Here is a 13,432-nt window from a genome sequence, read left to right as displayed (position 1 = left end):
GTGGAGCTGCATGAGTGCTGCTGGTGCATTTCATTGACGGTATCATGAATTTACAAATGTACTGCTCTATATTGAAAGAGAAGATGCTACCATCTCTCCATGCCCTTGGTCGTCATGCACTTTTCCCAACATGACAATGATCCAAAACACACATCTAAGGCCACTGTTGCATTTCTGAAGAACAACAGGGTAAAAGTGATTCAGTGGCCAAGTATGTCTCCTGATCTGAACCCAATCGAACACCTATGGGGAATTCTGAAGAGACAAGTGGAGCATCACTCTCCGTCCAGCATCTAAAAAAGAGATCGTTCTTGAAGAATGGGGAAAAAAAAAAAAAAAGGATTGAGGTTGCATATGTCGCCAACTTGTTCGCTCAATGCCTAGAAGACTTGGTGCAGTCCTTACAAATCATGGAGGACATACAAAATACTATATGTAGTACTTTTTGTGGTGGTGGGGTATATTCATTTTCACATCAACTAATTTGAGTAAAAAACTGAAGATTATGTAACCCAAGTTATATTATTAAGCTTACTTCCATGTAATGAGGTAAACAAATGTTCTAGAAAACTCAGCTTTGTCAAAATTTTGGAAATTGTTCTTGTGTTAATTGACGTGTTCATTAAAATCTTACTTTTCAAAAGGGGTTACCCATTTATGCTGAGGGATATATATATGTATGTATGAGAGTTTTTTTTTTATCATTATCTTCTCTCTCTCTCTCTTTCCATAGAGTGGTGACGTCACTCAGTCCTATGCTATGGTCACTGCTGGAGTCCTATAGTAGCTGGAACTACAGTAAGTAGTGGGAGATGTGACATCAGGCCGCCACTGGTGTCTGACACTTCTCGGTGTGTCAAAGTTCTGCAAAAAAGAGTAGACTGGAGTCGTCACCTGTCAGAAAGGTAAGTATTCATCTACAGGCTTTTTTTTTGCAGTACCATCCCTTAAGATGTGTTTTCAGACTGTGTGCAGATTTGGGTCCTGCCCTGCCTGTACACACGCAGCGACTTCTCTTTACCGCAGTAAGCAGGATCATCTTTTCTCGGACACAGGCCACACTTATGTAGGCCCGGGATTATAGGACACAGGTACTGCACATTCATAAATAATGTTTTTTTCCTGTAAAGCTGGTGGATTAATGTTACATTTTCTCTTTCATGAAGAGATTATCTAATAAACCCCATATACAATGGCAGAAGGTCAAAAGAAAAGAATTCTTCCCATAATGTGTAACATATACACTGCAATAATTCGACACTAATGATCTGTCATCGGATGCTCAGGTCCTATTATAGCTACATTGCTCTCCTGCGTCACGGAAGCTCGCTGCTGTATGTATGTGACAGTCTACACACAGTACGAAGTGAAACATTAACGCCGCATGTGAGCACGAATCACTTTCTACAACCTAGTCGCTAAAAGGGCAAAGGTTAAGTAGAGAGACTTCAATAAAAGGCTGATGAGGAAGTGGCTACGGCTGCTAATTACCCAGTAATAATGCAACAGAGCTGCTTTCATCAGTACGGTATTTTCAGAACGCCAACTTCATCATGAATGCACACTAAATAACTGAACCCAAGCTGAATGGCACATTACAGGCGCTTGTTCACCCTATGCATACACTCGAAGGATGGCAAGTAGCCATATTGGATGAGAGGCTGATCAAATAAACTTGTACTTTGAAAACCTCTCCCTAAAATGATGGGCCGTACAGCATCCAACAAGGGGGGCTTTGTCTGATACCCTCCAAAACGTCACCTACTGCACAAAAGGTGTACAGCTTTTCAATACATACAAGTGCCCAGCAAAGTGCCAGCCTTGCCTCTGTCCGTAAGATGAACAATGCTACACTATCATTGCAAGCCTCAATCATTTGTAGTGCCGAATGAGCAAACCTGACCAGGAAAGTGCTGAAGACACGACCCAACGTTCACATTGGCATTCTCAGGAGCATGTCTAGGTTCACTATCTCCCGATACAGACATTACTGCACCTCCTCTACCCTGGAAACATTCACAAGCTGGGACAATCACTGCTATATTGTGCCCCATGGACACTCCATTTTTACTGCCCCCCCCCTTTTGTTTCCAAGATGCTATCACAGTAACCGATGATACCATGGCCCGGCTGCAAGCATCCTAGCAACCAACAACACTCTGTGCTATCATTAGGACACAAATGGCTGGGGCAGCCGCCAGTACCCTAGCAACCAGCGCAGTAACATTGTCCTGAGTATACAGGGCAACTAAGTTGCAGTAAAAGGAGTGTCTGGTCATTTTAATGGTGATCTGATAAATATGCAATGTCAAGACTCAAGCTGGCTTTACACTAGAATTGCACTCAAAATTTTGTTTTAGGAACATCAAACAATCAATTTTCGAATTAGTGGGGTCAAATTGACATTCGTTTTTGAACACAGTGACAAGAAAAATTTGAAGGTGTAGGATGGAAAATTTTCTTGAACAAATCCAACAGCCAATGTGGTTTTCAATCTGGAATTTACATTCATTAGAAGTTTGAAATTAAACAAATTTATGAAGCACATTCAAATGACTATCATCAAGTACTTGCATGGACAAAAGATTTTCAGACCATTGCTTATTTGAAAATCTGCAAGTGTATAGCCAGCCTTAGAAGATCAGCTGTACTTAATGATACAGAATCAAGGAGCATTAGTAAGGCTACTTTCACATTGATGCGTTTTCTGCATTAAAACAAAGCGCCTGAAAAAGAGAAAACTGCTTCCCTGTGTATGTATATATGAGGCATTGCGCTTGTGCTGCAGTGTAAAAACTCTTTGGGGCATGTTTGTTGAGAAAAAAAAAAAAAAAAAAAAGCAGCTCCAAAAATGCATCTTCCCATTGAAGTCAATGGAAACCGCCTGAAAAACTCCTCAGGGAAGCTGAGCGTTTTTAAAGGACACATGACTTAAACTGCACTAAAAAAGTACACCAAAAACGTGTAAGCGTTTTTGCGGCAGATCAGTGTAAAAGTAGCCTAATATATGGAGGAAAGAAGATTTTCATGATTGTATGGGTTTTTTTTTCACTAAGTGGATAAGCTATGGAATGAAGACTGTAATGGGGGAAAAAAAAAAAAAAAGCACACACAGACACACACACTTTACCAGCCCTGGGGGTCTTATTTTGGTTTTATGTTGACCAGAACGATCAGGTTAGGTTTCACATCTGCAATCTTTTTGTGCAATGTTGATACACCAAAAATCATCTTGTCATGCATCAGGCAATGCACATTAAGGCCAGGTTCACACCTGTGTTTTTTTAAATGCATTTTTCAGGAACACAGTGCATCCCATTTATCATGATTTCCTATGGATTGCGTTCACATCTATACTTTTTTTTGGAAAGGGTCAGGGACCTCTTTTTCTGCAGCAGTTTGCATTTTTTGTCCAACAGACTTCAATGGAACAGCATATAAAATGCAAATTGCTGCACTGTGTGTGTGATTGACGTGTTTTGAACCTGCCCAGCAACAAGTTGCCCCCCCCCAAAAAAAACAAAAAATGCAAAATGCATCAAAAACGCATGTGCAAAAATGCACCGCAAAAAGCACTGCAGAAATGGATCAAACGCAAACTTCACCTAAAGCACACAAGTGTGAACAAAGATTGAAAGAGTCAAAACATAGGTGTTTCTACAACCTAAATACCTATAGGAGCCTTCTACATCCACTATGAAGGAAGAGGTCAGACTGGTTGTCAGGGTCATTGACCAGCACTACTGCTATGGAGGTGCACAGGGGCAGCCTGTATTTAACAGATGTTCCCCAGAGGGCAAAACTAAAATGTGTTCTACTAGGTAAGGGAAGTCTGTATATAAATACTACAATCTAACAGGAAACCTTTTTTTATCGAAAATGATTAAAATACACTCTGCATCCTTCTTGTCTGCCTGCAGTCAATGAAAATGGATTAGCAGCTTGCTATATAAAACCTAACCAGCGAGGCAAAGACGGCTAGAAATTCATGGGATCGCACCGCACGCGTTTCAGAAGCAAAACTCTCCATCTCCACTCTACAGTAATGCTCAGTGAAAGAGAAACCGGCTAATTCTTCACACAGCAGTCCAATCTAAAACTCGGCAAGACTGCATGGCCTCAATAACCCTTCCTAAGCTGGTGACAGAGGAAGAGCTGGTTAACAATTGCTGCCCTGGTGGTGATTAAACATTCTTGTGTGGCACAGGATCAACTGCTTTAACCCTCAGCACGGGCACATGTAGAGACGGGAAAGGAAACTGTTAACCCCCCCAAAAAAAGCCAGTGACAACTCGCTGATATATAGCAGTGGTCTCCAAACAGCGGCCCGGAGGACAGATTAAGCCCTTTACTTGCTTTTATATGGTCCTTGGGGCACCATTTCATCTACGGATACCAACAATTGGGTATAAATTCCCCCCACTTACACCAATGAAGGGGGCACAACTCCTTCCAATGACATCAATGATGTGACACAATTCCTCCCAGAGACACAAATGATAGGTCCAATAACATGAATAATGAGGCACAATTCCTCCCAGAGACACAAATGATAGGGTCGAAAAACATGAATAATGGGGCACAATTCCTCCCAGTGACACAAATGATAGGGTCCAATGACATCAATGATGGGGCACAATTCCTACCAGTGACACAAATGATAGGTCCAATGACATCAAATGATGGGGCAGAAACCCTCCCACTGACAACAAACAACGGGGCATTTTTTTTTTTTTCTTTACACTGACATTGGGACCATGGCCACAGTCTGGCCCTCGTAATGTCTGAAGGACAGTAAGCTGGCCTTTGTTTAAAAAGTTTGGAGACCCCTGATATATATATCATAATAAAGCTAAACTTTCTTATGCTAGATTAAAACAAATAAAGGGCTTATTTACACTAGTGCTATCCTCTGAAATGTGATCTGTAGTAGATCACTTTTCAGATGATGTAGGTTCCTCCTCACCAACTGCATCACCGTTCCACAATCACATTCATTGCTTGTGGTTTCATGGCAGTTGTATTCGAGAGTTTTTTTTTTTTGCGCACACACGCACCTCCTGAAAAAAGAGGAAGGACACTGGCCCAAGACTCCTGATGGGACTGGATACTCATGATCCATCCAACTGAAACCAAGACTTCATAATTTGTGGACCAGCCAAAATAAGGTCCGCTGAAGTACTAGATGGGCCTCCCTGCTAAAGGGAAACCACCTAGCCATAAGCCATGTGCCATAAGCCCCCCCTCCACACACTTTCAGGGCAAGCACCAATCAAGTGAGTAAAGTTCTACATACATGTGCAAAAGAAGCATAAGATGCGAATGCTCAGCAGAATGTGACAGGGGCAGGGGCGGACTGACCATTTGGAAACTCGGGCACTGCCCGAGGGCCCGGGGTCAGTAGGGGGCCCCATGAGATGCCCCTGGTACCATTTTCATAGGCTTTTTTGAGTTTGGGCAAGGACAAAGGGGCCCCATGGTCCCCTATTGCCCGGGGGTCCCATGAGTTGTCAGTCCGCCCTTGGACAGGGAGATCATTTTTCCTTTGTGGTTGCAGAATGGGTACACCCTTATTCAATGCCTTCACAGCTTAAAGAAGAAATGTTATTTTCCCAAATCGTGGGCTGTGCCCGCACTGCATTGGTTAAATGCTCGTTTTTGTCCAGGGGTCCATAAAGCTGAGATATAATCCACCAATCCAAGCACAAGGCTGGTCCATGCTGCTCCTGCCTCCCCCTCGAACACGAACGCTCTTGTCAATGGGCTGTTCCTTAAGTCATCACACCCATAGACAAGGGTCCAAACATAAGGATGGCAAGAACAGTCCACCACTGGACGTGGGGAAGCGCTGATTCATGCAGTACAAGAACAGCCCCACTGCATGGGAAAATAAAAAAAAAAAAAACTGGAGTTCTGCTTTAAGGAAAAACTGTTGGGGGGGCCTGAACCACCAAGACTGGCTGTGTAAGATCACTGAAAAGAAAGCAGGGCTGAGCTATGACCTAAATCAGCTGTGTAACCTTGTGGTCCAAAATCCACATCAGCCTTCCTCAACATGGAGGAACCCTCAAATAACTTGCCGGTCTCAGGGAACCCCTGCTAACAACTTACAGATTGCTAAAAAGAGTTATGAGTAACATATCTGAAAGGAAGAAATTGTTCAAGGAACTAGTAGAAACCTGAGTTCCACTGAACCTTGGTTGAGAAAGGCTATTCCACACAGACGTGAAGTATATTCCTCTGCAATGACTTTCGACCAGTTATGGTGGACAAACATGAAGATATGTTGCCACCACACCAACAAGCTTGTTTCAAAGTGCATAGTTAGACCAGAATTCCATGGAACCCTGGGGTTCCTCCAGAGTTTGCTAGGGATTACTTGGGCAATAAGCAATTTCTGCCTCTCACGTAAGTTCCTGTAAATTTTCATAGCCATCTGTAAGAGAGTAATTCTGCCCAACATCCACAAATAAAAGGATCATTCTTCCCACTAATGTACAGGCAGTTTTCGAGTTATAAACAACCGATTTACATACGACTCGTACTTAAGAACTGAAGCAGCGTGATTCCATGCCTGTCCTGGAAACCAAACGGGTGGCCATTTTGCTGCTCACCACATGCTGCCACCTACTGTCCGGTGGACCTGTCAGCAATCCCACATCATTACATGGTCGGTTAACCTTTCCTTATGCTATCAAAAGCATTAAGATAATTTTTTGGCTGGACTTACACTTAAAAGATGTACCCGCTTCAATTTACATACAAATTCAACTTAAGAAGAAACCTACAGAACCTATCTGGTCTATAACCCAGGGACTGCCTGTATCATGAATTGTAGATACAGTCATTTTTAGCAGGGGTTCCCTGAGACCGGGAAGTTATTTCAAGGGTTCCTCTGTGTTGAAAAGGTCGAGAAAGGCTGATTTAGATAGTTGCATAGAGAAGCAATGTTTCGGGAGTGCAGAGGGATCCTTCATCGGGCATGGCACAGCAGACCCTTTATCACATGCCTGATGATCCACGGCCCTGGAATATTGCTTCATTATGTGATCAATCATTTAATAAAAAGAGCTATGACGTATCCAAATATCCACACATGATCCCAAATTAATTTTTGGGCCTTCAAATGATCACAAGCAATGTGTTTTGTGTTCTGAATTGGATCCCCTGAAAAAATTCACCACTGGAACCAATTACAGCCCAATTGACCATGACAATACAAAGTGTAAAAACCACAGCACCAGATTGGAGTGCTGTAAACCTTTTTTTGTGCTTTGAATTACAGCACTAACATACACAAGATGAGAGCAACTGAGTTCATAGAGCAAGAGCAACGGCATTATATAGAAATTTAGTGCCCATCGTTAGGTCAAAGACACAAGTACATCTAGTTCAACAGAAAAAAAAAAAAAAAAAAAAAAAAAAAAAAAAAAAAAAAAAAAGGGACACACAATTGATTCAGAGGAAGGAAAAAAAGCATGATCCAATTCTCTCCATCAGGGGAAAAATATTCCTAATCAGATATCCCCAGGAAAAACAAACAATCACTCTCCAGTCTAACAATCACCCAGTAAGCTGAAGGTGCAAGTTTAGAACAGTACTGTGCAAAGAAGACAGGAAAATGAAAAGCGGGTAGATGAAATGGTGGGCACATTCGTTGAAGGTGAGCCTGGCATCCGAAGTTGGCTGGGGAAACTGTGTCTAACCAGCCAACAAATACTCCTATTTACAGCATATAGACACACATTGTAGATATGTAATGTGCAGGGTATTTCATCCACCCAACTAGTCCAGCTACTTTTCCCACAAGGTTGATCCTTTCCAATACCTTGCAAATCTCATGCCTTGTTCACATTCTACAGTCACAGAAGCAAAAACATATAAAAGTAATTTCCAAAGGACATCTAAGTGATGCATTTAAGTCATCCAGGGTCATCGCACACAATATCGTCCATGAACATCAGTCATGATCCTTACACGTGTGTATGTGTGTATCATAAAACCTCAAGGATTTACTTTGTAAATGGTGCTCTTCAACATATATTAGAAAGCGAAGACACCACTGACGGATGAGCACTGACACAAGTCTGCCGCAATTTCTACTAGCAGTTCAGGAGAGCAAAGTATTTTAAGGAGCATGTCTTCTAAAATGACCGAAAGATACTAAAGTAAAGTGATCTGGAGCTAAAGGGCAATTTGAGCACCAAGACCATCCACAACAAGGACGAGGCTGGACTGGGACCGTCCACAACAAGGACAATGGGGAACCCCCTAGGACAGCACAGTTAACCCTTCCCAATACAGAGGAAGACCGCAATCTGACTACACAAACTTGATACATTGTTCACATGAACAATTCTGACCATTTTCTGGTTGCAATCACAAGTAAAGATCAGAATGTTGACAAGCTTAACATTTTACAATCTGATTTTGCGATTTCCTTTCCATTTACTAAACATTATAGCAGGAGGACATTCTACATAGGTGGGCTTCCCCATCTACACTAAACATGAATGGAGGAATATCCAGCTGCCAGCTACTGTATTCTGACAGTGACACGCACAGCTGTCAGAATACACGAACTATGGCTCCAGTTGATTGGCTGCACCCACCCAGCTCCTTCAATTTCAGTTAAAGTTTGTTGAGCCAGGTAGTGTCAGCAGGGCCACCCACGGCTTTCAATTTGCAGGAATCAGCTGAAATTCGAGCCATGTATGGCCAGCTTTAGAGAGGTCATATACAATACGTTGTACAACCACGTGTGTGGCCAGCTGGAGCTGAGGGGTCAGCATGACTTTGGAAATGTTGCTCAGGCTACGATTGTGCATGGAGACATCTACCAACAAGCAGACAATCTTAAAGAAAAGCTAATCATCATAAATGGGGGGGAAATAATTTACTTCTAGAACAGATCACTCTTCGATGTATGGGTAGATCACTCCAAGTAGTATAAAGAAGGCTGATAGGTGATCAGATCATCCTGTGTATGAGCACCTCCATCCCAGAGAAATCTAACTCACTGGAGACACCTACCAGTATATGAAGGGGCCACCAGCACACAAAGTACTCATCGGAGCATGCAGGGACCACCAGAACAAGAGGCGTCCACCAGTGCATGGAGGCTCCACCAGTACATAAAGAGCTCATCAGCACATGGAAGAGCCACTAGAACAAGAGGAGCTCATCAGCACATGGAGGAGCCACCAGAACAAGAGGAGCTCATCAGCACATGGAGGAGCCACCAGAACAAGAGGAGCTCATCAGCACATGGAGGAGCCACCAGAACAAGAGGAGCTCATCAGCACATGGAGGAGCCACCAGAACAAGAGGAGCTCATCAGCACATGGAGGAGCCACCAGAACAAGAGGAGCTCATCAGCACATGGAAGAGCCACCAGAACAAGAGGAGCTCATCAGCACATGGAAGAGCCACCAGAACAAGAGGAGCTCATCAGCACATGGAGGAGCCACCAGAACAAGAGGAGCTCATCAGCACATGGAGGAGCCACCAGAACAAGAGGAGCTCATCAGCACATGGAGGAGCCACCAGAACAAGAGGAGCTCATCAGGGCCCACTTAATAGCATCGTGGGACCCTGGGCAAAGTAACTTTGTAAGCACTGCGGCTCCTACCAGCCTACCCCAATTTACACACCTAATCTCAAGAATTAAAGTATAACTAGTTGATTGAAAGTACTCAAATATGTTTAATTCTATCAAATTGATTTTAAACAATAAGAAAACATGCTATGAATCACAGACTAATCAACACAAAGGGTACAGTATGGGCATGGGTGTGACAGAAGGGCAAAGTACAGGGGGACTTAGGAGGGCCCAATACTGGGATCAGGGGGGCACAGTACAGGGGGACTCGGGAGGGCACAATACTGGGATCAGCGGGGCACAGTACAGGTTCTGTGTACCGCCCATACCATCCTGGGACAGCTTGTTAAAAAGCGTGACTGTCCCAGCAAATCCGGGACAGTTGGCAAGTATGATGTAAAGCAAAATAATCATGCTCAGAGATACCCATTCATTAAGACAGCCCTGGAGCTCTTCAGTGCATGAAGGGGCCCCCAGTACCCAAACGAGCCCATCAGTGCATGGAGGAGCCCCCAGTGCTCCAAGAGCCCATCGGTGCATGAAGGGGCTCCCAGGTACATAAAGAGTCCTTAGAGCATGAAGGGGCCCATCAGTACACGGAGGTGCCCCCAAGAACACCAAGAGCCAATCAGTACACGGAGGGGCCCCCAAGCACACCAAGAGCCAATCAGTGTGCCAATCAGAAAGGCCTCTAGGTACATAAAGAGTCCTTAGTGTCTGTAGGGGCCCCCAGTACACCAAGAGCTGATCGGTGCCTGAAGGGGCCCCCAGTGGGTGTAGATCCGCGCAGTGTACGGAGGGGCCAGAGTACAGTAGACAGTAGGAAAGTTCTCGGTGCCCCCCGGTACTCAGCACTCACCGGCTGTCTGATGGGCGATCCTCTCCCCGAACTTTCCTCCACTTGTTACTCTGTAGTCGGCTCTCTTCCGCAGACGTGATCCGCTGTGACAGCCCGGCCGGTCCGCTCACATAACCTCCTCATCAGGGGGCAGAAAGAGGAAATGCCGGGCGGGGAGAGCACAGCATCCTAGCCTCAGATCGGATGATGACAGGACTCCGGGGATCAGGAAGAAGAGCCGCTCCGTCCCTCTCAGCAAGCTGCCTCCCTCCCCGGCTGGCTGCACACAGGCGCTGCTGAGCCACGGCTGTCAATGGGCATAGTTCGTCCGGGCGGCCGCTTGGGGGGGCACTTTACATAGTAAGGAGGAGACAGCCGGCCAGCCGACCAACAGCTAGCTCCGCAAGATGGAATATTACAATGACACCAACCAAAACTCCCATAGGGGTGGTCGGCTGTGTCCCAGAAAATGGGCGCTATAGGGACGATAACCCAGGGCGGATATGCAGAGTATCTGCTCATCTCTGAGAATTTATATTAAAGTTTGAGTGTTTAATAATGAATAAAATCGTCCGTGTAGCTGGAAATTACTTTGTATGTAAGAAATGCTCTCCTTTAGTCGCTATACTTGGTACATTCCAAGAGCTTTGCTTACAGAGCGCGGGGCTGCTAGGAAGTAGTGGTGGGCGGAGTCAGTGGGCGTGTCCGGGGCTGGATGGAATTAATAGAGGGCGGAGCCGCAGGGTGTGCTGAAGCTGCTAAAAAGTAGTAGAGGGTGAAGTCGTTGGGAGTGGCCGGGGCTGCTGGGAAGTAGTAAAGGGCGGAGCTCCTGGGAGTGGCCAGGGCTGCTAGGAAGCATAAGAGGGCGGAGCCTCTGGAAGTGGCCGGGGCTGCTAAGAAGTAGTAGAGGGCGGAATCAGAGTGGCCGGGGCTGTAACGATGTAGTAGAGGGCGGAGCCGCTGGGAGTGGCCGGGGCTGCTAGGAAGTAATAGAGGGAATAGCCGCTAGGAGTGGCCGAGGTGACAAGGAAGTAGTAGAGGGCGGAGCCGCTGGGCGTGGCCGTGGTTGATAGTACTTTCTGGGTCTGATGTGCTGTACACTGATATGTAATACTACGGGAGAGGCTCCTCTTACACTGAGCCAGGGCGCCCCCTACTGATTGATAAGTGTGTACAGAAGTCCTGTACTGCTCTGTACGGTCCAATAGCAGACAATCTTCTTTCCCTTCTCGTGCTCCCATAGTTAAGATTCCCCTTCCTATGTCCCTCTGCTCTGTGTTTCCCGGAACTTCCAATCAGGAGCCCCCTGAGTACATCAGAGCTCTAAGGCTCCATTCACACCTGCGTGGCGCGTTGCGTCACTGTTTTTGAACTATTTGTTGAGCAGCAGCCTAGGGTATGCATTCATTTGAATGGGGGGCACCCTACACACGATAAACGTGCATCTTTTTTTTTTTAAGTTAGCCGTGTGTGTTTTTTATCCAACAAAACATGCAGCTGCTACCCGCGTATGGGGTGCCATTAAGAATAAATGACACCGTAAGAGTGACGCGCACTTTGGTGTGTTTTCCTGCGTTCCTGGAAAGGCACAGTGATAAGCCAGTGTCTGTAAACATTCTAAGAAGGCCAAGGTGTGAATAGGGCCTAAGGCTGCATTCACATCTCTGCATTCCAGGAACACAGGCATTTCCACAGGGGTTGCAGGAGCGAGTGAAAAACACGAGTCATGCCACAGCCAGCAGAACTTGCAGGTTTTTGTGTGCGGCAAAATGCACAGAAAAAACACTTCATGCAGCTCTCTGCCCAACAAGGTGCAGGAGCTGCTTTAGCGAATACGCTGTGCATAGGGCAGCCCATTCAACTTCTAGGGTGCCCTATGCACATCACACAAAGCACACAAAAATCTGCAGTTCCAATATTTACAGTGTAAATAGAGATGTGCCTGACAAAAAAATGTGTTTCACTTCAGATTCATTCATTAAGTTAATCATTTCTTTTTGTCATATTCGCTATGTTAGAATGATTTGTTTTTGGAATTCATTTCATGTGTTCGTTATTTTCAGATCAATGCAAAATTATTCAAATCTGAAAATTAATTTGAATTTGAAATGAAAGCATATTGCAATAAATACAGTAAGGTATAAAAGTAAAATAAGATGATGATTCCTTCTTTGGCTGCTTTATAGAATAGAATATAAAAGAGCAGAAGAGAATAAAACAGAATAGAATAATGTAGAATAGAAAATAATGAAATAGAATAAAACAGAATAGAATAAAAAAAAATACAGTAGAACAGAGTAAGAGAGAATAGAATATAAGAAAAGAATAGAATATAAAAGAACAGAATAGAAAAAAATGGAATAACAGAGAAAAAAAGAATAAAAATAAAAGAATAGAACAGAGTAAAATGAAATAGAAAAGAATAGAACAGAATAAAAGAATAGAATAGAACGAATATAGCTATCTTTCAAAATGCGTTATTTGAATATTTGTTCTATTTTCTGTTTTTTTTTTTTATTCTATTCAGTTCTTTTATGTTCTATTCCACGCTATTATTTTTGTTCTTTTTTATTCCACTCTGTTTTATTAGCCTAAGTATTTAGCTTAGGTAGAGGAATCATCATCCTTTTTAAATTTTATACTATATATACATATACTATATTGCCAAAAAGTATTGGGACGCCTGCCTTTACACATACTCGAACTTTAACGGCATCCCAGTCTCAGTCTGTAGGGTTCAATATTGAGCTGGCCCACCCTTTGCAGCTATAACAGCTTCAACTCTTCTGGGAAGGCTGTCCACAAGGTTTAGGAGTGTGTCTATGGGAATGTTTGACCATTCTTCCAGAAGTGCATTTGTGAGGTCAGACACTGATGTCAGACGAGAAGACCTGGCTCACAGTCTCCACTCTACTTCATCCCAAAGGTGTTCTCTCAGGTTGAGGTCAGGTGTGGTTCACAGTCATGTTGAAACAAGAAGGGGTCATCCCCAA

General features: G+C 44.1%; 1 protein-coding gene across 1 annotated transcript in view; it reads right to left on the bottom strand.

Annotated features, from left to right (window-relative positions):
• Positions 1-10,810, bottom strand: part of HPCAL1 (hippocalcin like 1) — a 271,519-nt gene extending 260,709 nt beyond the window's left edge. Inside the window, exon 1 of the mRNA XM_089672039.1 lies at positions 10,461-10,810. The gene's annotated coding sequence lies outside the window, so the exon portion shown is untranslated. The remainder of the gene's footprint in view (positions 1-10,460) is intronic.
• Between the last annotated feature and the right edge of the window lie 2,622 nt (positions 10,811-13,432).

This window comes from Staurois parvus, unplaced genomic scaffold (assembly GCF_062004578.1).
Source record: "Staurois parvus isolate SC_StPar_1 unplaced genomic scaffold, SC_StPar_1.0 ptg000118l, whole genome shotgun sequence".
Lineage (NCBI taxonomy): Eukaryota > Metazoa > Chordata > Amphibia > Anura > Ranidae > Staurois > Staurois parvus.
This window is presented reverse-complemented; position numbering and strand designations above follow the sequence as displayed.